This window comes from Coregonus lavaretus (assembly GCF_964263955.1).
Source record: "Coregonus lavaretus genome assembly, chromosome: 14".
Classification (NCBI taxonomy): domain Eukaryota; kingdom Metazoa; phylum Chordata; class Actinopteri; order Salmoniformes; family Salmonidae; genus Coregonus; species Coregonus lavaretus.
The window spans coordinates 24,032,545-24,058,941 of record NC_140001.1 but is presented as its reverse complement, the minus strand read 5'-3'; the positions used below and the strand labels follow the sequence as shown (position 1 = coordinate 24,058,941).

General features: G+C 41.5%; 1 pseudogene across 1 annotated transcript; it reads right to left on the bottom strand.

Annotated features, from left to right (window-relative positions):
• Positions 1-7,587: 7,587 nt before the first annotated feature.
• On the bottom strand, positions 7,588-20,663 carry LOC311141082 (sodium-dependent phosphate transporter 1-A-like; annotated as a pseudogene). The gene is made up of 7 exons: positions 20,659-20,663; positions 19,282-19,307; positions 11,020-11,337; positions 10,735-10,879; positions 8,249-8,443; positions 7,887-7,971; positions 7,588-7,723 (listed from the first exon to the last, which is right to left on the bottom strand). The product of its transcript is annotated as a sodium-dependent phosphate transporter 1-A-like (transcript).
• Positions 20,664-26,397: the final 5,734 nt, after the last annotated feature.

Genomic DNA, 26,397 nt, shown 5'->3' with positions numbered 1-26,397 from the left:
AGTAACAATTTATCTTGTTGAGTATCTTTAACATTAAACCCAAAAACATTTCCCTCTGGAGTGTAAATACCTTTCTATGAAATATGAACAAATCTTTATGGAGTGTGAATACATTACTATGAAATATGAACAAATGTTTATGAAGTGTGAATACATTACTATGAAATATGAACAAATCTTTATGGAGTGTGAGAGCGAAAAACCTGTCTGGCAGCCTTCGTTCCAAATATCCATCCATCAATCAAGACAGTAAAATTCTCTCACGGTCCCTCTGCCCCAGGCAATCACCTAGGTACTCCCGATGAATTCATAAATCTTTATCAATGCATTTGAAACTATGATGCAATTAAATACACATGTAAGCCCCTGCAAACAAAATACTATCCAAAAAATGTCCACTCTCAGGCTGGTCGACCCATCGGACCCTACAGTGGATCTCTATCCCTGCCTAGACTCCCTGTCCCTAAGCATTCACGAAATAAACAAAAACATCTAAGATCCCCACATGTATCCAATAACATCAAATATCATTCTACAAAAAGTAATACCTAAGAATATGACACAAATTATGTATTACACATGCAAATATGTCTATATTTCATTGCAGACACTGGAATGTAGTCCACTACACTTCATCTCCCCCGTAGTCTCGACTTCCAATGCATCTTCGATGATGGAATGGGAACATTTCCACACCTTCCTTGTTCCATCTCCTCCAGTCATTCTCCTTTCATATTGTCCCTTCATATTGTCCTTGTTTGAGTATTTCAATCTCTACATATTCCCCCAAATGCTTCTGGAAGAAAAGAAAAGACCAAACAGTATCTTTTGCAAAACAACACTTTCAAATTAAACATCAATATCAACTAAGAATATAAAAATTATATATAAATGATGTATGAATCACATCATCCTATTTCCCCCCTTTGATTCATAACATCATACTAAAATCACACTAATATTGAATTTTTTTTGTTGAAAAATGATCAAATAATCAAAAAGGATATTTATCCATCAATACTCCATCCAGTCCCACTTGTCCATCTTCATCCAGATCAGGAACAGTCAACAACGACATCTGAGTGTTGTCTCCAGGCATCACTACTCCAACCTATCTCAATATCATAGCTTTCTCAAAGGTCAGTAACAAATTACAAAAGAAAAACATCACACACAGTGCTATCAAAACTGCCATTAAAATCTAATCCATCACTGCTCCCACTGGGCCTAACTGATCTTGCAACCAAGACTTCGCTGACCATCCAGCTCCTTCAGATCTACCAAATGCATCCCTTATATTCTTCAATGCATATATAACTATCTGGAATCAAAGTATAGGTAATATTATCAATATGATCTGCCAAAAATGTTACACCATACCATGGAAAAAGTCCCCCCTTCTCTCTTAGACTTATCCTCCAATGATAGGCTTCAAGACTATGAAATGTCGCCATGTCTCTTTTCACCCTATTTCCAAACCTAGATTCAGATGTATCTGTGTCCGGTGCTACCCCTCTTTTAATGGTAAAAGCCTCATATGGAAGCTTCAACGTTGACATGTAACAACATCCTGTCCATCCATAGGGTAAGAATATATACGCTTTATCACCACAAACCCTCCAAATATCTCTAAAATTCCCAATAGTCACATTGTCAGGCAAAAGCTAATCTTTCACCATCAAAGTCCTGCTCTTCTTACTAACTGGAACATAAAAAGTAACATTATATTTCTCATTACTACCCTTCAGGTCATGCTTACCCAAAGTCATCATAAAATCATCACAATCTGATATTCCCATAAACATACCCCTTCCATCATATGTTTTATTAGAACAAAAACAACTTTTAGCCCTCACTGGTTTCACCTCCAATGCTTCAGGGTTCGCTGTTACCTGATTTTCCTTCCCATCTAACAAATTCACATAGGGTAATTCATTTAACCAAGAACACTTAAACCTAGGCTTAAACAAATGTTTTGACAATGACATTATTTTATCTGTTAATGATTGTTGCTGATACAACAGCCATGACAAAGCATAAGATTGACACATACTTGATAGAGGTCGAGCGACCGTCTCTAAAATGGAACCCCACGTGTCTGGTGCTGGAATTCTCAACAGACATGGACCCTCAAGATTCCTCACTGATCTTACAGAATGAGCTAGCTGCTGGAACCAAAAGATTCCTACCTTCCCATCCATCTTTAATTTTCACAACAGAAGAATCAAACCCATATGCCTTCCATTTAGTTTCTCTCTTCCCTAACGAGCGGTACTGATCAGATACCTCTCCTTGTCTGTCATTAAAATCAAAGAACTCATCCTGTACCTCCATGATAGTATCCTTCACTATTTCAGATGAATCTATATTGTTCTCTACCACTATCTGCTCTCCTATTTTAACCCTAATAACAGTCTTTTCCTCTAAAATTGCTGCTGGAGCTATTGGTTCCCTTGTAATCAAATGCGACATATTTATGGCTTTAATAACTATCAATGTTGAAAGAGTTAAATTGCTTCTCACTGTTGTTATAATAGACTGAAGTGTTAATGTCCTTGTTGTTACTTCATCCATTCTCCCTAAGACTTTTAACTCTTCACTTGTATTTCCATCTATCACCACTAGTGTCACTACATTAACTATCAGTCCTAACTCTACTCCCTCACTTTCAACCTGTTGATTATAAAAATAAATCCACAATTACCTTGATCTTCCTGCTGGGAATTGTAAATATAGATACTCAATCACCCTCAATATTCTCTTATCATTCAGCAACGCATACTTTCTCAATGCATCTGCTCCTAACAGATCTAAACTCCTGCCATATCTATCTTCCCACTAAACTCTAAATTTCCTTCACCACTGTTCTCTCTCTCTTACTACTAACTTTGAAACTTAGCTTACTGTCCTAGAGTTCCTTCAATCTTAGTTTTCTTAACTTTTTAATCTAATCTTTTCTCCTAACTTTTAAAAACCTTTTTCCACTGATTTATTCACAAAATCCTTTACCACCAAATTTTTAGAATATGTGATTGGGAAGTCCCCACCTGCTTCTGACTTCTTCACACACAGACTTGGCAAACGATCAAACATCCTTTAGCCTAGTTTGAAATCCCTTTCCCCTCTTGGTGTAGGAATGTAACCAAGAATAACAGTCACCCCTTGTAACTTTATTTTTCAGACAGATTGTCTAATAGGCAGTCTAATAGATTGTCATCCTTCCTATGATATTATCTTCAAGCAAATATGATTCCCAAAAACCCTACTCTTTTAAAATCTTCTACCAGACAGCCGTCTAGTGTACATCTTATTGTACAGTTCATTTTACACCATGCATCTCTTCCCAACAATGCAATAGGTATATGTTCTAATATTAGTATGTCTATTTTAATTTCTCTTTGATTTTTATAGCAGAGCTCAATTGGTTCCTTAAGAGTAATTAGCTGTTTTACTACCTCAAATCCCTATCCTAATTATTTAATTTTACATAGTGAGATGTTTAACCTCTTTAGGCTCAACACAGATAAAAGCTTTTCCACTATTCACCATCACTTCTCATAGTCCTTTTTATTTTCACTTCAATTGTTGGATATTTTCTTCCTCTCCCTAAATCGGTGCTATCAGCTGACACCCCCCTTCGGATCTTCTAGGCACTCTAGAATCCTTGCTCCTTTAAGGGTTCACCTGGAGAACAGGTGATCTTCACTTGCTCCTTTATCTTCCTCAGAAATTTCCTCTGTTGTTTCCTCCTGACGCATTGCAATCACAGGTAAAGTGACCAACCTGTCCACAATTATAACACACTTCTGAAAGTTGCTGGAAGTGTGGCTGAAATCTTCCTCCTCTTTCTAAGCCTTCTCGTCCTCTTCCTCTCCAATTCTGTGTCTGTCCAGAAACTGGCTGTGGATATGAAACAACTGGTACCGCCCTTGGTGGCTGGTACAATTGCATTTGACCTTGTTCAGTTGAAGCTGTAGCAGTGATTGTTGATTTGGTTCACTCTGATTCTTCATAACCAAAGCTTCTCTTCTCCTTCTTCTTCTCCACCAGTTGTATTTTTTGATTGAGTTTTCTGAGAGTTTCTTCGTCCTGTTCTTTCTTGTTGTTGACATATCAGGATTCTTCCACAGCTTATATTCTAAGTTCTGTCCTCGAAATATCATCTTCCATCATCTTCTTACTAGTGGCCTTTTTCCTTGGCCTCACTGTATTCTTCTCTTAGTTTCCAGACATCTCGGTTTTTCTTACTTCTGGAGTTTTGGATTCATCTTTCTGGTCGTTTCTGCTCGTCCTCTCTCTATTATTCGTTCATCTTCATCTCTGATGCAATAATCACCCTCCTGGATGATCACTGGAAGCTGAGGATAAACATCCCTAAGCTCTACTTCCTTCTCATAAGGTGGGGGTCTTTTTGCTGAATCCGTATGTGAGAAAGGTGTACTAACTTCTGCCATTAGTTTTTCTGTCGCCTTCTCTTCCTTTAGCATTTTCTCTATACCTTTGTTTATCTTGTCGCTGGAATCTTTTATCAGTTTTTGTTTGAGAATGAAGGACAACTTAAGAACACCCAGTTCTCTGTCTATTTTCTTTACGTTGTTCCCTTTTTTCCCTTCTTTTGATCTACTTTATGAATTGACAGAAGCACTTTCATTATGTTGATGATGTCAGGGTTAAGATTCCCTCTACTAGCTATGGTTTGTTCAATGTCAGGCCAACTTTTGTTTCATTTGCCGGATAACCTAGCAATACTTTAGTTAAAGGATTACTATTTTGTACTATACCAACAGGTGTAATTACCTTCATAGTCCTGATATCTTTTTCCCATTGTACCAACTCTTTTATATTCCTTTATTGTGAATTATTTTATTTCAGACTATATAGCCTATGGCTTCCCCCCTTTAATTATTAATATAAACTAAACAAAAAAAAAATATATATATATATATTTTTTTTTCCCCCCAATCTTTTTCCCCAAATCAATTAATAAAAATATGAATATTAAAAAAAATTAATTAAAAAAATTTATTCAATTTTTTTATTTAAATTTAAAATAAAAAATCAATTAAAAAATCAATTAAAAAATTATGAATAATCAAAAACAACTTTTTATTTCCATATCCTATTTTACCAATTTATCAATTAGTGGCTATCTTACCACATCCCATCAGGAAAGTAAATGCAAGTAGTCAACTTCAGAGCAATCCAAAAATAAAGACTTCCAATCCTACAACACTACAATACCCATAAACCCCCTTGCTTTATAAGCACCCAATTATCTTAATTTTACAGAATAATGTCAGTACTCGATTCCCAACACAACTGTAATCAAACCCACTCATGCACAGAAACTCCAAAATGCAATTTTTAATGAATCAGTATTTTGCCAAGCCTCTGTGAAATTGTCATAACATCAAATATCCTGTAGGGGAAGATTCTGTTAACAGAACAGCACCAAAACCTTTTGACTCGATCCTCCCCTTGTCACGTGATGTACACGTCAGCACCTCTCTTTCTTTCTCTCTCTCTCCTCTCGTCCCATCGTTCCTATTTCCTCTCATATGACAAAAGAGCATAGAAACAGACAAGATTTTAGTAGTTTATGCAATCACTGAGTCACTTCAACCATTCAATATTCCTCCGTTCACATTCGCTCTAAGAATTAACTCAGGAATAAATAGCTCGCACAATAACATTTTTATTTAATTTATTTATTTAATTATTTTTATTTTTAATCCGTCAACATCTCTCTCTCATTTATCAATTCAATAGGTCACAAAAACAGTTTCATCTTTAACCAACAGCCGATGTAACAACTAGAAGATTCCATTCGTGTTCAAATCTCTCCTCTTTGTTCCTTCGTCTGTGTCAGAAGCATATGCTCCCTACGTCACTCTAGTGTCGTAAAATCACACGCGTTGTATTTTAGTAAAATCCAACGTGTTGTAGTCTAGTGCCGTAAAATCAAACGCATGCGCAGTACATTCATCACCACGATTTCACCGTGGACGGGAGATTTTCAGCTCTCTCCCCAACCCAAACAGCCAGTTAACAGTCCTGCTGTAACTCCGTTTTCTCCTCATAGTCAAACAACATTTAACAGAGCTCACAGAGCATAGAACCGAAATTCTACACACACAAACATAATTTAAGAGGCTTTATTCCATCGCAGTGGCCCTCTAAGGTCACATGTTAGCATGCAGCATATAGCATTTAGCATTAGCATTTAGCATTAGCCTGTATGCAACATGTGGCATGAAACAATGTACCCGACATTGCGCCTTAAATTACTTTTTCCTTTATTCCTAACTTTAGGCTGCCGTGAGTTCAATGGATATCCTATGAGAGGTCACATCAGACAAATGCTTCGTCAACCACCAGCTGAGCGGTAACATGCAATAAAATGTATATTTCACAAACCCGAGTTCCCAGAACCCACCTAATCACACCAAATGCGTTATCAGGATTTATGGCCCACCCTAGCGGTCGCCTCGTTCCGAGGGCTTATCAAATCCACAATGTCCTAAATTGTATACATATCTTGGCCTTATTCACTTCCATCGATTGTTCTTGAAATCCTATTCAAGCAACATATCTCTATAGCCAATCTATAGGCTCTCCCCCCTTTTGCGCTGTTTACCAGTGCAATTTTTTAAATAATGATTAGCCAGACCCCCAGTTCTCAGCAATAAAGCCACACGACCCACACATTGGTCCTAACGGTACATCTCTCCAGTGCACACTCAAATAGCATCCAAACTAACAAACTCCCAAAGCGGTGAGAAAAAACTCACCCTTATCTGGCCATGACTTCAGAACGAGTCAGCTTGGCGCTTGAATGGAACAAAGAAGAGATGCAGACCCTCCCTTTTCGTGACGCCATTTGTAGTATCGAGTCAATGCTGGCAATTATTGCTGATAAACAAAGGAGTCCGCTCATACTGAACCTTGATCATAAGTTTATTCATATCACAAGCTTTCAGCATGAGTTTACGGATGTCATGACCACCCGGAGAGCGACGTCTCAGATTGCAATGGCCGCTCTAACCTCTTCGTCGTTTTTACCCAGTATATATAATCTTCCCAAGATATGGGTGGCTCCCTCTACTGTCCAATCCCCTGTCTACAACACACAGACTTCTCTGTCCTATCCGGGGTGTCACACTAAAACCGGCTCTCTTTCTGCTAAATAAACATCCTTTCAGGTTCCACTTAAAAACATTAACAAAGTCATAATCTTCATATACGACACTGCACTGTATTTTCTTGCTGGTAAATGTGTACTAAGTTTATAACCACAACAGCAAATGGGTTGGTAATGTCATTTTATTTTGAATAAAAAATTCAATTACAAATGTCTTTGCTCTAGCATGATCTGTAAACTAGATACATAAAAACAATTTAAACAATTAATTACATGATAAATAGATGATCAACATTACATAGTAATCAACTTCAATGAGGCTGGGTACTGTGCAGTAAACACGTGTATAAAGAAACAAAGTCGGGACTTGGTATGTACAAATGCTGAAAATTACACGTTTTTCAACACAGGTTGAAGGCAGGGGTCATCTCAGGTCCGTTCGAACCTCACAGGATGACATAGGTGAAGAGAGCCATGACGGATGGGGACGGTTACAAACCAGGCGATGAAGATATTCCTGATCAGATGCCAGTCAACAGCCTTCCTGGAGCGCAGCCATCCAACAGCAACCACAGAGCCCACCTGAGTGCACACAATAAAAACGTATTTACGTGTCATGCGTTATGGTATTATAAGACACTAATTTTCCAAATTATTCAATAACAGTGGTATAGCGCTCTAGCCAGTTTCTCGTTGTCAGGCTCAGAATTTGCCAGACTCATCTATACAGTTAAACTTGAATTACCTTGCAGTGAGTTGTGCTGACAGGAAGACCAATATTGGAGGCCACTACCATTGTGAGCGCTGAGGACAGCTCAATGCTGAATCCACTAGAGGGAGCAAGTAAGATTCGCAATAATTATATACTGTGTAATAAGATACAAGAGCACATTGAATGATATTCATACTGAATAAACATTGGGAGTTTGAACAATGTGATATGTTGTTGTATTGGCCCACAGACTTATGTATGTAAAACACAGATAATCTCAGTGCATGGTATACCTGGAGGGGGTGATAATTTCAGTGCATGGTATACCTGGAGGGGGTGATAATTTCAGTGCATGGTATACCTGGAGGGGGTGATAATTTCAGTCCATGGTATACCTGGAGGGGGTGATTGGGGTGAGGTCCTTGCCCATGGTCTGGATCACTCTGCGTCCCCACACCCAGAGCCCAGCAGTGATGCCCACTCCTCCATACAACAGCAGCCAGATGGGTGTGGGTGCATCGGACACCACAGAGCCACTCTCAAACACCAGCCACAGGGCCATCAGAGAATAACAAAGGAGAGCATACTTACTTCACATAATCAGCCAATAATAATAAGCAGACAGTAATTATTTATCTTTATAAACTGGGTGGTTCGAGCCCTGAATACTGATTGGCTGACAGCCGTGGTATATCAGACCGTATACCACGGGTATGACAAAACATTTATTTAAATGTTCGAAAACAAGGACATTTCGAAGTGACCCCAAACTTTTCAACGGTAGTGTATATATATAAATATAGGACCAAACACACATCACAACAAGAGAGACAACACAACACTACATAAAGAGAAACCTAAGACAACAACATAGCATGGCAGCAACACACGACAACACAGCAAGGTAGCAACCCAACATGAAAACAACATGGTAGCAACACAACATGGCAGCAGCACAACATGGTAGCAGAACAAGACATGTTACAAACATTATTGGGCACAGACAACAGCACAAAGGGCAAGAAGTTAGAGACAACAACACATCACGTGAAGCCGCCACAACTGTCAGTAAGAGTGTCATTGATTGAGTATTTGAATGAAGAGATGGAGATAAAACTGTCCAGTTTGAGTGTTTTTTGCAGCTCGTTCCAGTCGCTAGCTGCAGCGAACTGGAAAGAGGAGCGACCCAGGGATGTGTGTGCTTTGGGGACCTTTACAGACATTTTACATTACATTTTACATTTTCATCATTTAGCAGACGCTCTTATCCAGAGCGACTTACAAATTGGTGCATTCAGCTTATGATAGCCAGTGGGACAACCACTTTACAATATAATTTTTTTGCGGGGTGGGGTAAGGGGGGGTAGAAGGATTACTTTATCCTATCCCAGGTATTCCTTAAAGAGGTGGGGTTTCAAGTGTCTCCGGAAGGTGGTGAGTGACTCCGCTGTCCTGGCATCGTGAGGGAGCTTGTTCCACCATTGGGGTGCCAGAGCAGCGAACAGTTTTGACTGGGCTGAGCGGGAACTGTGCTTCCGCAGAGGTAGGGGGGCCAGCAGGCCAGAGGTGGATGAACGCAATGCCCTCGTTTGGGTGTAGGGACTGATCAGAGCCTGAAGGTATGGAGGTGCCGTTCCCCTCACAGCTCCGTAGGCAAGCACCATGGTCTTGTAGCAGATGCAAGCTTCAACTGGAAGCCAGTGGAGTGTGCGGAGGAGCAGGGTGACGTGAGAGAACTCGGGAAGGTTGAACACCAGACTGTCTGCGGCGTTCTGGATGAGTTGTAGGGGTTTAATGGCAGAGGCAGGGAGCCCAGCCAACAGCGAGTTGCAGTAATCCAGACGGGAGATGACAAGTGCCTGGATTAGGACCTGTGCCGCTTCCTGTGTAAGGCAGGGTCGTACTCTGCGAATGTTGTAGAGCATGAACCTACAGGATCGGGTCACCGCCTTGATGTTAGCGGAGAACGACAGGGTGTTGTCCAGGGTCACGCCAAGGCTCTTTGCACTCTGGGAGGAGGACACAATGGAGTTGTCAACCGTGATGGCGAAATCATGGAACGGGCAGTCCTTCCCCGGGAGGAAGAGCAGCTCCGTCTTGCCGAGGTTCAGCTTGAGGTGGTGATCCGTCATCCACACTGATATGTCTGCCAGACATGCAGAGATGCGATTCGCCACCTGGTTATCAGAAGGGGGAAAGGAGAATATTAATTGTGTGTCGTCTGCGTAGCAATGATAGGAGAGGCCATGTGAGGATATGACAGAGCCAAGTGACTTGGCGTATAGCGAGAATAGGAGGGGGCCTAGAACTGAGCCCTGGGGGACACCAGTGGTGAGAGCACATGGTGCGGAGACAGATTCTCGCCACGCCACCTGGTAGGAGCGACCTGTCAGGTGGGACGCAATCCAAGAGTGAGCCGCGTCGGAGATGCCCAACTCGGAGAGGGTGGAGAGGAGGATCTGATGGTTCACAGTATCAAAGGCAGCAGATAGGTCTAGAAGGACGAGAGCAGAGGAGAGAGAGTTAGCTTTAGCAGTGCGGAGAGCCTCCGTGACACAGAGAAGAGCAGTCTCAGTTGAATGACCAGTCTTGAAACCTGACTGGTTTGGATCAAGAAGGTCATTCTGAGAGAGATAGCAAGAGAGTTGGCTAAAGACGGCACGCTCAAGAGTTTTGGAGAGAAAATAATGAAGGGATACTGGTCTGTAGTTGTTGACGTTATGCATTGTAAGACTTGTCATAAGCATTTAGATTTTTGATTTTATTCAACCCTTATTTTGTCACCCTAATACTGTGATGTCATCATCTCATAATTATCATGTCTGAGCAAGTCACGATTGCGGGATAGTCCCTATTGCAGCATATCACGACAGTCATTTACATACCAATATGTAGTAGCTCCATCCATTTGACCCCGTGATGACCTTTGGTTACCATGGAGAAATCAATTGTTGCACCCACAATACAGTGGGTTCCAGATATAGAGAGCTTTAAAAATGAAGCGGTCAGTTGCCACACAGCAGAACCTGTAGAACACAAGCATTAACAAAGTCTCAATGTGTTGCCCTTATAAGGATATCAACAAATGCCATTGAGACCTCTTAAATCAACATAGCATGCAATACGTTTCTGAACTCCCAACATTGATCATCATATAAGCACTCACCAAACATGGCACTGATGGAGCCTGCCATCAGCACGTGTTCGGAGCTATAGTACATGTTCACGTCGATGATGCCCTTGCAAATGGTCTCACTGACTTTGGCCCCCAGCAGCATGGAGTTTACTGTCTCAAAGACAGTGGCCAGGATGCAGGCCTCTCGTAGGGTGACCACGCCAGAGCCCACCGCCGTGCCAAATGAGTTGGCCACATCATTGGCCCCCACAGAGAAGGCCAGGATGAAAGCAATGACAAAGCCCAGGATCAGTAGCCACAGGTAACCTAACATATCGCTCGAATTTTTTGTGTCATTTTGCAGATGCTCTTAGATATGCAGAAGATGATGTGCAAATAGAGATACTGGGGTGCAAATGAGCAAAATAAATAACAATGTAAATAACAATATGGGAATGAGGTAGTTGGGTGGGCTAATTACAGATGGGCTGTGTACAGGTGCAGTGATCGGTAAGCTGCTCTGACAACTGATGCTTAAAGTTAGTGAGGGAGATCAGTGTCTCCAGCTTCAGAGATTTTTGCAGTTCATTCCAGTCATTTGCAGCAGAGAACTGGAAGGAATGGCGGCCAAAGGAGGTGTTGGCTTTGGGGATGACCAGTGAGATATACCTGCTGGAACGCATACTACGGGTGGGTGTTGCTATGGTGACCAATGATCTAAGAAAAGGCGTGGATTTGCCTAGAAGTGATTTATAGATGACCTGGAGCCAGTGGATTTGGCGACGAAAATGTAGTGAGGACCAGCCAACGAGAGCGTACAGGTCACAATGGTGGGTAGTAAATGGGGCTTTGGTGACAAAACGGATGGCACTGTGATAGACTACATCCAATTTGCTGAGTAGAGTGTTGGAAGCTATTTTGACAGAGTCGAAAGCCTTGGCCATGTCGATGAAGACGGCTGCACAGTACTGTCTTTTATCGATTGCGGTTATTATATCGTTTAGGACCTTGAGCGTGGCTGAGGTGCACCCATGACCAGCTCGGAAACCAGATTGCATAGCGGAGAAGGTACGGTGGGATTCGAAATGGTCGGTGATCTCTTTGTTAACTTGGATTTCAAATACTTTCGAAAGGCAGGGCAGGATGGATATAGGTCTGTAACAGTTTGGATCTAGAGTGTCACCCCCTTTGAAGAGGGGAATGACCGCGGCAGCTTTCCAATCTCTGGGGATCTCAGACGATACGAAAGAGAGGTTGAACAGGCTAGTAATAGGGCTTGCGACAATTTCGGTGGCAAATTTGAGAAAGAAAGGGTCCAGATTGTCTAGCCCAGCTGATTTGTAGGGGTACATATTTTGCAGCTCTTTCAGGACATCAGCTATCTGAATTTGGGTGAAGGAGAAGCGGGGGAGGGGCATGGGCAAGTTGCAGTGGAGGGTGCAGAGCTGGTGGCCGGGGTAGGGGTAGCCAGGTGGAAAGCATGGCCAGCCGTAGCAAAATGCTTATTGAAATTCTCGATTATCGTAGATTTATCGGTGGTGACAGTGTTTCCTAGCCTCAGTGCAGTGGGCAGCTGGGAGGAGGTGCTCTTATTCTCCATGGACTTTACAGTGTCCCAAAACTTTTTGGAGTTAGTGCTACGGAATGCACATTTCTGTTTGAAAAAGCTAGCCTTTGCTTTCCTAACTGATTGTGTATATTGGTTCCTGACTTCCCTGAAAAGTTGAATATCGCGGGGGCTGTTCGATGCTAATGCAGTACGCCACAGGATGTTTTTGTGCTGGACAAGGGCAGTTAAGTCTGGGGTGAACCAGGGGCTATATCTGTTCTTAGTTCTGATTTTTATTAATGGGGCATGCTTATTTAAGGAGAGGAAAGCTCTTTTGAAGAACATCCAGGCATCCTCTACTGACGGAATGAGGTCAATATCCATCCAGGATACCCGGGCCAGGTCAATTAGAAAGGCCTGCTTGCTGAAGTGTTTTAGGGAGCGTTTGACAGTGATGAGGGGTGGTCGTTTGACCGCGGACCCATTACGGACCCATTACGGACGCAGGCAATGAGGCAGTGATCGCTGAGATCCTGGTTGAAGACAGCGGAGATGTATTTAGAGGGTAAATTAGTAAGGATGATATCTATGAGGGTGCCCATGTTTACGGATTTAGGGTTGTACCTGGTAGGTTCCTTGATAATTTGCGTGAGATTGAGGGCATCTAGTTTAGATTGTAGGACGGCCGGGGTGTTAAGCATATCCCAGTTTAGGTCACCAAGCAGTACGAACTCTGAGGATAGATGGGGGGCAAGCAATTCACATATGGTGTCCAGTGCACAACTGGGGGCTGAGGGGGTCTGTAGCAAGCGGCAACAGTGAGAGACTTATTTCTGGAAAGGTGGATTTTTAGAAGTAGAAGCTCAAACTGTTTGGGCACAGACCTGGATATCTCTACAGTAGATTGCAACTCCGCCCCCTTTGGCAGTTCTATCTAGATGGAAAATGTTGTAGTTCGGGATGGACATTTCTGAATTTTTGGTGGCCTTCCTAAGCCAAGATTCAGACACTGCTAGAGCATCAGGGTTGGCAGAGTGTGCTAACGCAGTGAATAACTCAAACTTGGGGAGGAGGCTTCTGATGTTAACATGCAAGAAACCAAGGCTTTTACGGTTACAGAAGTCAACAAATGATAGCGCCTGGGGGGTAGGAGTGATACTGGGGGCTACAGGGCCTGGGTTAACCTCTACATCACCAGAGGAACAGAGGAGGAATAGAATAAGGATACGGCTAAAGGCTTTAAGAACTGGTCTTCTAGTGCGTTGGGTACAGAGAATAAAAGGGGCAGATTTCCGGGCGTTGTAGAATAGATTCAGGGCATTATGTACAGACAAGGATATGGAAGGATATGAGTACAGTGGAGGTACACCTAAGCATTGGGTAACTATGAAAGAGATAGCATCACTGGAGGTACCGATTGAGCCGGTCTCCGCATGTATGGGGGGTGGGACAAAGGAGCTCTCTGAGGCTGGTTGAGCGGGACTGGGGGCTCTACAGTGAAATTGTATAATAAGAACTAACCCAAACAGCAATAGGCTAGGCATATTGACATGGGAGAGAGGCATAACGCAATCACAGGTGTTATTCGAGAGGGCTAAGACAACAACTGGTAATGGCGACGAAAGTTTGGGCTGAGGCTAAACAGATAAACAGGATGGGGTACCGTGTAAAGGAACAGTCCAGCAGGCATTAGCTGTGTAGCTGAGTGATCATAAGGTCCAGTGAACAGCAATAAGTAAGTCCGGGAGCAGTTCGTAGGTGGTTGATGATGTACAATGTTCTGCAAAAAATAATAAATAAATAAAGACTTATCCACCACACTGAATCAGAAGATCCAAACCATTGTTTCATTTCAGCATTTAACAGTAATTACATACTTGAACTGACATGAACATATTAGACCAGGAGTTAACAGACAGGACCAAAACAGTCACTATGGATCCATAATGTTACAGCATGTCTATTATTAAAGTAAATTGATACAACTTGTGTGGGGTCAAATTAACAACCATTGTATGTGTGAAAACTGTTTCTAATAGTTTTACATTTGATAGTAACCCATTCTCTCCACCATGCTCACTGGGGCAGTCTCTGTCAAAGCTGACCTATTGACTTTTTTATTAGTGAACTGTTTGTGCTTTTTTTTTTTTACAGTGATCATTAATTTGTGAAGCAAGAGCACATCCAATAATTGGTGGATTAATCATGGCGTGAATGATTACCCTAAGAACTATATGTTTTTGTATTTCAATTTGAGAGATGGCACTTCACAAATCATGTATGATGATAGATCGATTTAAATGTCTATCTCTGAAGTAATACAGTATAAAAGCAGTTTTTCAGTAGGCCTATATACAAGTTGTCAGTGAATCATACACTTGCATAAAAGTATATATAGCCTATATACAGTACTTCAAGAATAAAACAAGGCAACAGTAAACATGTCGTCCCCCACGAATGATGCAGCGCCCCCCGCTTGGGCCAATAAGTGTAATTTTGTAAATTACGGATCTCTATGGTAAGACGCATCATTCAGGGCCAGTGGTGTCTGAGATATTGTGTGGGTTAGCTAGATTCCTATCCCTGAGCATGTGTGCCAAATTTCATCACTCTGAGTCAAACAGATCAAGAGATGTAAACATGTGCCCATAATAGCGCCACCGTGTGGTCAATGTGAATGTTTTTTCAGTGTTTGCAGCATGTGTACCAAATTTTGTTAGAATACAAATATCCTTGATTGATTTATATGCAATTATGTGCCAGACCACGCCCATGTGAATGTGTATTGGTCAGTGTTGTTTGAGGTACTAGTCTGGAAAGTATTGCGTTGAGAGAACTTTGTCCATAGATGCCACATATCAAGTGTCGTGCAGATCGGTCATTCGGTGCTAGAGGAGTCGCATTTTAAGTGTTTTTCAAGAAATTCTAAATGTCCGAAAATCCATCATAGCGTACTTTATGGGTCCCTGAGGCACATTTGTTCCTTTTGAGGAGAGGGACCAATGTACCGAATTTCATTACCTAAGATCAAATGGGATGAAGGGCGTGACCTTTCAAAGTTAGCATTTTCAATCTCTTGTTATAGCGCCACCATCTGGCCAATCAGTGTAATTTTTTTAATGCCGGATCTCTATGGCAAGACTCATCATTCACTTAAGTTTCGTCAAAATCAGGCCAGTGCTGTCCGTGACAATTTGTGCTAGGCGATTAGTGCTTTTTGAGGTCGGTTCGGTTTTGGTTCGATTATTTAAAAAATATCACAGTTTTCGATTTCGTTTTCAAAAATGTATTTTTAACATTAAATGCACTATGAATTATGTGGGTTGAATGCTGTAACAACACAGAATAAAACAATTAATACAATTCCCATGATGGTAATGACTGCCCATTACTGCTTATCACTTATCAACCATAATTTATTCACATGACTTTACTTTAATAAAATATTTCAGTTGTTGTGTATATTACATTTGTTTTATTTGATGACTTTATTATTTCATTCCAAGTCATCATCTCATCTCTATAGAGCTGCTGCCTATACTGTCTGACAAAATCACTGTTTTAGTAGTTCTTCAAAGTAAATAAGTCATACTTTTATGACTGCTGAATACCAACTATCAATCACTTAGCTCATGTATTTTCAGGTAGAGATACCTCGCAAAGCAACTGCTCTCTATCCCTCTCGATCGCGCATACTTCTATCTCTTTTCTCTCTCTGTCTGTCTGCGCCACACTAACCTAACGTAGCAGGCGTAAAAGAAACATAGAGGCCGAAAAAGTAGGCGCGCAATGGATTATGGTCATTTTGTTCATTAGCAAGTTTTCTGTGCTAAACTATGTAGAATATTCGCAAAAACTACATTTAAGAACATAGAAATAGCGCACATAGAACATATCTACCGCTTCTTAGACTTGCTTTCAATGAGAATGACATATCTATAATTAACTTTTCTATGTGAATTTGGTCGCGTCGCCCAAAAAGTTACATATTGCAGCTTTAAGGTTCTATAAATAACCGAAAGGGTTCTATATGGAACCAATTTTGGTTCAGTGATGAAGAAGGACAGCTGATTACATAGACTTATTCAGATGTTTATAATAATGGACCAACAATAAAAAGGTGGAAGGCGTCAAGCGCAACTCAGTCACGCGCAACTCAGGATAGCCTTGGGAAAGTGCGCTAGAAGACGCTACGCGTGTACGACTGTGCGGAGAACGAACGAGGGCCATGGAGAGTGGAGGGCAACAAGTATTTTTTAAGCCTACTCACTAATAATGGTCCGCTGCTCCCGTTACAATAAGTAGCCCTCAATAAGTAGCCCTAGGTGAAATTGAAGACTGCGTCTAGCCTGTGTGTCAAAGAAAGCATCCACGGTATAACTTGTCCACGTAATCTACAGTCATTGGAGGAGAGTTCTATATCAAGTGGCGCGGCCAGCGTTGTTTTGTTAAATTGCTTGTGGGCTTATATATTTGTTCGGCAGTGGGTGTAAAGGCTCATGCGCAAGCACTTTCAGTTCTAATCATAAAACTGTAGCTGCCAGAGACAAGGCTTAATATTTAGGTTTACAGGAAACCTCAAAGGCCAAGTGCACTCAAAAACATGATTTTCCTGTGTTTTATATAAACTCAGCAAAAAAAGAAACGTCCTCTCACTGTCAACTGCGTTAATTTCAGCAAACTTAACGTGTAAATATTTGTATTAACATGACAAGATTCAACAACTGAGGCATAAACTGAACAAGTTCCACAGACATGTGACTAACATAAATTGAATAATGTGTCCCTGAACAAAGGGGGGGGGGGTCAAAATCAAAAGTAACAATCAGTATCTGGTGTGGCCACCAGCTGCATTAAGTACTGCAGTGCGTCTCCTCCTCATGGACTGCACCAGATTTGCCAGTTCTTGCTGTGAGATGCTACCCCACTCTTCCACCAAGGCACCTGCAAGTTCCCGGACATTTCTGGGGGGAATGGCCCTAACCCTCACCCTCCGATCCAACAGGTCCCAGACGTGCTCAATGGGATTGAGATCCGGGCTCTTCGCTGGCCATGGCAGAACACTGACATTCCTGTCTTGCAGGAAATCACGCACAGAACGAGCAGTATGGCTGGTGGCATTGTCATGCTGGAGGGTCATGTTAGGATGAGCCTGCAGGAAGGGTACCACATGAGGGAGGAGGATGTCTTCCCTGTAACGCACAGCGTTGAGATTGCCTGCAATGACAACAAGCTCAGTCCGATGATGCTGTGACACACCGCCCCAGACCATGACAGACTTTTTGCCAGTCCTGTCTGGTCCAGCGACGGTGGGTTTGTGCCCACAGGCGACGTTGTTGCCGGTGATGTCTGGTGAGGACCTGCCTTACAACAGGCCTACAAGCCCTCAGTCCAGCCTCTCTCAGCCAATTGCGGACAGTCTGAGCACTGATGGAGGGATTGTGCGTTCCTGGTGTAACTCGGGCAGTTGTTGTTGCCATCCTGTACTTGTCCTGCAGGTGTGATGTTCGGATGTACCAATCCTGTGCAGATGTTGTTACACGTGGTCTGCCACTGCGAGGACGATCAGCTGTCTGTCCTGTCTCCCTGTAGCACTGTCTTAGGCGTTTTACAGTACGGACATAGCAATTTATGGCCCTGGCCACATCTGCAGTCCTCATGCCTCCTTTGCAGCATGCCTAAGGCACGTTCACACAGATGAGCAGGGACACTGGGCATCTTTCTTTTGGTGTTTTTCAGAGTCAGTAGAAAGGCCTCTTTAGTGTCCTAAGTTTTCATAACTGTGACCTTAATTGCCTACCGTCTGTAAGCTGTTAGTGTCTTAACGACCGTTCCACAGGTACATGTTCATTAATTGTTTATGGTTCATTGAACAAGCATGAGAAACAGTGTTTAAACCCTTTACAATGAAGATCTGTGAAGTTATTTGGATTTGGAAAGACAGGGTCCTGAAAAAGGGACGTTTCTTTTTTTGCTGAGTTTATATTTCCACACTAGGAGTTTGGAATCATTTTACCCTTCCCTATTCTTGAAGTAATGTACAGCTACGCACATCTTACAGTGTATGTGCAAGTGTTTATGATTAGTTAATGAACCAAAATGAACTAGTCTATAAGAAAAACAATAGTTCTACACTCTAAAAAGAAAAGGTTCCTGGAGTATCCTTTATGGGTTCTTCAAATTGAAACTGTGGGGGAACCCTTATAAGTTATTTGAAGAACCCTTTTAATGGATCCTCAAATAACCTTTTGAAGACCCTTTTGGGGTTACTTTTTGAACTACCCCCCCTCTCCTATTATTATTATTATTATTAATACGCATAACAATAACAACAATAACACAATATTTTAGTTGTCAGAGTTTTTATGATTTTAGTGTGCAAAGCAGATTTAAAAAATCTAAATATGAGGTAAACTCCCAGCAGAGCCCGAAGTCCAATGCATATATCCTCTGGCATGTTGATGTTAATGTATTGATGTTCTCCGTATCCATAGCCAGAATGATTTTGCAGTGCATGGTGATTGAACAGAATTCCTGTTATATTCATCAGAGGTGTAGGGAGGGTGAAGTCTGTGAATCCCAAAAAACTGTCATTATACACATGATTAACAAAACAGTATTCATACCTTGGTTTTTGTGGTAAATGTGAATGAAGTACAGGAACCTTGTCCATAATGTAGAGGCCTATGGTATTTCCATTGAAGAGGCAAGGGAGGAGGATGGTACATGTGATCTGCACAACATACCAATACCAATTGACATACCATTGTATGCCTCCTCGCCAATATACCTGCACACAGACACAAAAGTGAGCAATTCAGTCATCTGCACCCAATACAGCTAGCCTTCAACATATTCTTATAGCCTACATATTCTTACCTCTTTGTTGATTGATATCCATTGAATTGTGTCCATTTTCTGTTTTAGAAAGATTTGATAAATATGAAAAGATATATGGTATCATCATAAAAATATATACATTTAGATCATACAAGAGACAAACCTTACCTTAAATTGAGGATATCTTTAACTGTTTCAGTTAAGTGACTGCACCTGCTGTCCTTTAAAATTCAAATCCAAATGTTTCAGTTGGGCAGTTAGGTTCCTGCAAGAACCCCCACGAACTAAGGAGGTTCCTCGATGAAACCCACTTTCCAGAAATAAGTCTCTCACTGTTGCCGCTTGATACAGACCCCCTTCAGCCCCCAGCTGTGCCCTGGACACCATATGTGTATTGATTGCCCCCCATCTATCCTCAGAGTTCGTACTGCTTGGTGACCTAAACTGGGATACGCTTAACACCCCGGCCATCCTACAATCTAAACTAGATGACCTCAATCTCACACAAATTATCAAGGAACCTACCAGGTACAACCCTAAATCCGTAAAACATGGGCACCCTCATATATATCATCCTGAATAATTTACCCTCTAAATACACCTCCGCTGTCTTCAACCAGGATCTCAGCGATCACTGCCTCATTGCCTGCGTCCGTAATGGGTCCGCGGTCAAACGACCACCCCTCATCACTGTCAAACGCTCCCTAAAACACTTCAGCGAGCAGGCCTTTCTAATTGACCTGGCCCGGGTATCCTGGATGAATATTGACCTCATTCTGTCAGTAGAGGATACCTGGTTGTTCTTTAAAAGTGCTTTCCTCTCCATCTTAAATAAGCATGTCCCATTCAAAAAAATCTGAACTAAGAACAGATATAGCCCCTGGTTCACCCCAGACTTGACTGCCCTTGACCAGCACAAAAACATCCTGTGGCGTACTGCATTAGCATCGAACAGCCCCCGCGATATGCAACTTTTCAGGAAAGTCAGGAACCAATATACACAATCAGTTAGGAAAGCAAAGGCTAACTTTTTCAAACAGAAATCTGCATCCTGTAGCACTAACTCCAAAAGGTTTTGGGACACTGTAAAGTCCATAGAGAATAAGAGCACCTCCTCCCAGCTGCCCACTGCACTGAGGCTAGGAAACACTGTCACCACCGATAAATCTACGATAAACGAGAATTTCAACAAGCATTTTGTTACGGCTGGCCATGCTTTCCACCTAGCTACCCCTACCCCGGCCACCAGCTCTGCACCCTCCCCTGTAACTTGCCAATGCCCTTTCGACTCTGTCAATCACCGCATTCTTATTGGCAGACTAAATAGCCTTGGTTTCTCAAATGACTGCCTCACCTGGTTCACCAACTACTTCTCAGATAGAGTTCAATGTGTCAAATCGGAGGGCCCGTTGTCTGGACCTCTGGCAGTCTCTATGGGGGTTCCACAGGGTTCAATTCTCGGGCAGACTCTATTCTCTGTGTATATCAATGATGTCGCTCTTGCTGCTGGTGACTCTCAGATCCACCTCTACGCAGACGACACCATTTTGTATACATCTGGCCCTTCATTGGACACTGTGTAAACAAACCTCCAAACGAGCTTCAATGCCATACAACACTCCTTCCGTAGCCTCCAATTGCTCTTAAACACTAGTAAAACTAAATGCATGCTCTTCAATCGAACGCTGCTTGCACCCGCCCGCCCGACTAGAATCACTACTCTCGGTGGGTCTGACTTAGAATATGTGGACAACTACAAATACCTAGGTGTCTGGTTAGACCGTAAACTCTCCTTCCAGAATCACATTAAGCATCTCCAATCCAAATTAAAATCTAGAATCGGCTTCCTATTTCGCAAACAAAGCCTCCTTCACTCATTCTGCCAAACATGCCCTCGTAAAACTGACTATCCTACCGATCCTTGACTTTGGCGATGTCATTTACAAAATAGCCTCCAACACGCTCAAGGTCCTAAACGATATAATAACCGCAATCGATAAAAGACAGTACTGTGCAGCCGTCTTCATCGACATGGCCAAGGCTTTCGACTCTGTCAAAATAGCTTCCAACACTCTACTCAGCAAATTGGATGTAGTCTATCACAGTACCATCCGTTTTGTCACCAAAGCCCCATATACTACCCACCATTGTGACCTGTACACTCTCGTTGGCTGGCCCTCACTACATATTCGTCGCCAAACCCACTGGCTCCAGGTCATCTATAAATCACTGCTAAGCAAATCCCTGCCTTATCTTAGCTCATTGGTCACCATAGCAACACCCACCCGTAGTATGCGCTCCAGCAGGTATTTCTCACTGGTCATCCCCAAAGCCAACACCTCCTTTGGCTGCCATTCCTTCCAGTTCTCTGCTGCCAATGACTCGAACGAACTGCAAAAAATCTCTGAAGCTTGAGACTCTTATCTCCCTCACTAACTTTAAACATCAGTTGTCAGAGCAGCTTACTGATCACTGCACCTGTACACAGCCCATCTGTAATTAGCCCACCCAACTACCTCATCCCCATATTGTTATTTATTTTGCTCATTTGCACCCCAGTATCTCTATTTGCACATCATCTTCTGCACATCTATCACTCCAGTGTTAATACTAAATTGTAATTATTTTTGCACTATGGCCTATTTATTGCTTTACCTCCATAACTTACTACATTTGCACATTTAGATTTTCTATTTTCCTATTGCGTTATTGACTGTACATTTTTGTTTATCCCATATGTAACTCTGTGTTGTTGTTGTTTTTATCGCACTGCTTTGCTTTATCTTGGCCAGGTCGCAGTTGTAAATGAGAACTTGTTCTCAACTGGCCTACCTGGTTAAATAAAGGTGAAATAAAAATAAATAAACTTCCTATGGGGTTCTTGGAAGAACCTTTTGGGGGCAATTTTCAGTGCCAAGAACCCTAAGGTTCTTCAAAGAACTTTGAGGATCTTAGAAGAACCCTTGTTGAACCCCTAATTTTTAGAGGGTAGGTAGCCTATAATATAGTATTCCTGCACATTAATATTACACGGTCAAACTTTTCAGTGTCTATGGTAGTGATCAACCTCCAATTTCTATTATTCACAATTTCTGTGAAATTCACATAGGAAGTCAGCAGAATTTACCAGGTTTGAAATGCAACATTGCCCTCAAAACTGCTGATGACTTTCCTTTAAACCACTCATAATTTGGTGCTCTGTGGTGTTGTAAGTTGTGGTAGTTGAAATGCACGTGATCTTAACCTTTTAGTCTGCATTTATGTGATCCACTTGCCCCATGGATGGAACTTTTTGACCCCTGAAAAGCATTTGGAGGTGGGCCAGGAAGACAGCTGATGATTCTCTAACTGAATTTCCAATAACCTTGTCATTTTTCTATTTCTACTGCACGTGAATTTTCAATTAAAGTGATAAACACATTGAGAATACACTGAAGACACAAGAATGTGAACAAGTGTGTGACAATTTTGGAAAGCTTGGTCATCTTTTGTGTGAAAACATGTAGGGATGTATTTAGCCCCCTTTACACAATACATCATCAAACACAGGAGATTACAGTGGGAAGATTACAAGAGATTACATTTGTACAAGTTTTAGAAGTCATACATTTCATTGCTGAGGCTAATAATATTATCAATGGAATTTGAATGAGTTAATGCCATAAGGGCGAACTGTTAAACAGATTAAGATACTATGTATAATCTTGTGGCTAGTTAAAGGATTCATGTCACTGCACTTTTCAAATAAGTGGATCCAGCAATGGCTCCTGGGACTCTGTAAAGGTGTATGTAGCGTTCCAATTAATATGTGATCCAATATATATTTTGAAACCACTCTAATACGACCCTCATGTGTTTTTTATATTAATCTTTGGCTAAAGACAAAGCTCTGACTTTCAGCATGTTTGTTTCTGCTATGTTCTGTGATGCATGGTTGTCCTCAACCATAATCACAACTATTTTGTTGTGTATACTGTATATGTTGTAGCTGGCTTCAGGCTCTTGATACTTGTAAAAAAAAATGCGTCATCCTCTAAACATATGCTAAAAGAGTATACTAAAAGTACCTAAAAGAAAGATGTGTGATTTAGAGTCAACAGTGAAAAGATCTGAATGATATTCCACATTTCCTCCAGTCTCTCTGCTGGTAGGCTTTCCGCATGTGTCAGACTTGTTTCGGTCTGTTTTCTTTTTGTCATTTGAGAAACTTCAGCATCACATAATGTTGTCTCTGTTTTCATTACAACACCAAATTCTTCATTTGGGAAAATGTGGGGTAAAACAGGAAGAGTGTTGTTTGAAGTGTTTCACCCACACATACAGTGGCTTGCGAAAGTATTCACCCCACTTGGAATTTTTCCTATTTTGTTGCCTTACAACCTGGAATTAAAATTGATTTTTGGGGGGTTTGTATAATTTGATTTACACAAAATGCCTACCACTTTGAAGATGCTAAATAAATTTTTTTGTGATACAAACAAGAAATAAGACAACAAAACAGAAAACCTGAGCGTGCATAACTATTCACCCCCCCCCCCCCCCCCCCAAAGTCAATAGAGCCACCTTTTGCAGCAATTACAGCTGCAAGTCTCTTTGGGTATGTCTCTATAAGCTTGGCACATCTAGCCACTGGGATTTTTGCCCATTCTTCAAGGCAAAACTGCTCCAGCTCCTTCAAGTTGGATGGGTTCCGCTGGTGTACAGCAATCTTTAAGTCATACCACAGATTCAATTGGATTGTGGTCTGGGCTTTGACTAGGCCATTCCAAGACATTTAAATGTTTCCCCTTAAACCACTCGAGTGTTGCTTTAGCAGTATGCTTAGGGTCATTGTCCTGCTGGAAGGTGAACCTCCGTCCCAGTCTCAAATCTCTGGAAGACTGAAACAGGTTTCCGTCAAGAATTTCCCTGTATTTAGCGCCATCCATCATGCCTTCAATTCTGACCAGTTTCCCAGTCCCTGCCGATGGATGAAAAACATCCCCACAGCATGATGCTGCCACCACCATGCTTCACTGTGGGGATGGTGTTCTCGGGGTGATGAGAGGTGTTGGGTTTGCGCCAGACATAGCGTTTTCCTTGATGGCCAAAAAGCTCAATTTTAGTCTCATCTGACCAGAGGATCCTTCTTCCATATGTTTGGGGAGTTTCCCACATGGCTTTTGGCGAACACCAAACGTGTTTGCTTATTTTTTCTTTAAGCAATGGCTTTTTTCTGGCCACTCTTCCGTAAAGCCCAGCTCTGTGGAGTGTACGGCTTAAAGTGGTCCTATGGACAGATACTCCAATCTCCACTGTGGAGCTTTGAAGCTCCTTCAGGGTTATCTTTGGTCTCTTTGTTGCCTCTCTGATTAATGCTCTCCTTGCCTGGTCCGTGAGTTTTGGTGGGCGGCCCTCTCTTGGCAGGTTTGTTGTGGTGGCATATTCTTTAATTTTTTAGTAATGGATTTAATGGTGCTCTGTGGGATGTTAAAGTCTGAGATATTTTTTTATAACCCAACCCTGATCTGTACTTCTCCACAACTTTGTCCCCGACCTGTTTGGAGAGCTCCTTGGTCTTCATGGTGCCGCTTGCTTGGTGGTGCCCCTTGCTTAGTGGTGTTGCAGGCTCTGGGGCCTTTCAGAACAGGTGTATATATACTGAGATAATGTGACAGATCATGTGACACTTAGATTGCACACAGGTGTACTTTATTTAACTAATTATGCGACTTCTGAAGGTAATTGGTTGCACCAGATCTTATTTAGGGGCTTCATAGTAAAGGGGGTGAATACACATGCACGCACCACTTTTCCGTTATTTATTTGTTCAAATTTTTTGAAACAAGTAATTTTTTTCATTTCACTCCACCAATTTGGACTATTTTGTGTTTGTCCATTACATGAAATCCAAATAAAAATCCAGTTAAATTACAGGATGTAATGCAACAAAATAGGAAAAACGCCAAGGGGGATGAATACTTTTGCAAGGCACTGTATCCGCAGTTATTTCTCTGGCTGTACAACTGTCTCATTACACTAGCTGGCACAGCATTCTCCAGAATGAAAAAAAAAAAAAATGAAAAAAAAAAAAAAACACTTTTGGAAATCATCTCTCAACCAATTGTTTAATATTTTATTGAATTAGCACATTAGTTCTTCATTCAGGACAAGTACTATAACGATTGTGAATGTCCTACATTTTTCAGGCAACTTACTGTGTAATCAAATAATTACATTGCATCTTTAATTAGTACTTTCAAACAAATAATTAGATGAATGTACCTTTGTATGGCTTTAGTCAAGTTGGTGGCATTGTTGTTGAAAATCATAAGGATGTGCCATCTTGGTCTTAAAGAAATGTATGTTTTTTTCCTTTGAGGTATGAGAAATAACTTTGTGATAAAGGTAACTTGGTGTGAGAGAAACAAACCCCCAACATATTAAGCCTTTCTTTTCCCAGGCTGGGGCTTTACACTGACCATACAGGATGTACAGTAGAGCATCTTCCCACAGTAATTGTTAGTTGTGCTCTAAAAGCGTGATTTCTCATTTCTGTTTTGTAGGATCATACATACACACAATTTGAAGTATGTACAATACTGCCAACCATTATTGGTTGATCACATAATAAGCAGAATGGATCTTTCACAATGAACTGGACAGGCTGATGTTGAAATACTTTACAAACAGCCTCCTCTAAAACACAGTTAGATCTTGTTCTTCATAACTAAGAAATACTTGTGGGAGAGAGTGTGATGGAAAGTGTAAACATAGGAAACCTGAAAATACAAGTTGTAACAAGGCTGAGAAAGATACAGTGCTATTAAGAATGAGATCTCTTTCGTGAGAAAAACATTGCAGTTGAGAATTCAGAGGACCCTACATAATGCAGATATTGTTACAAGAAAGGTCTCAGTATAACGATTGTATGAACTTCAAAAAGTACATTTAAAAAGAAAATGTCAAATATTTGTATTGCCATTATGCTTTCCTAAAGCATTCCATAGTTGTATTGTGCATATGATGTTGAATAATGCCTGATAAACTTTACATTTTAC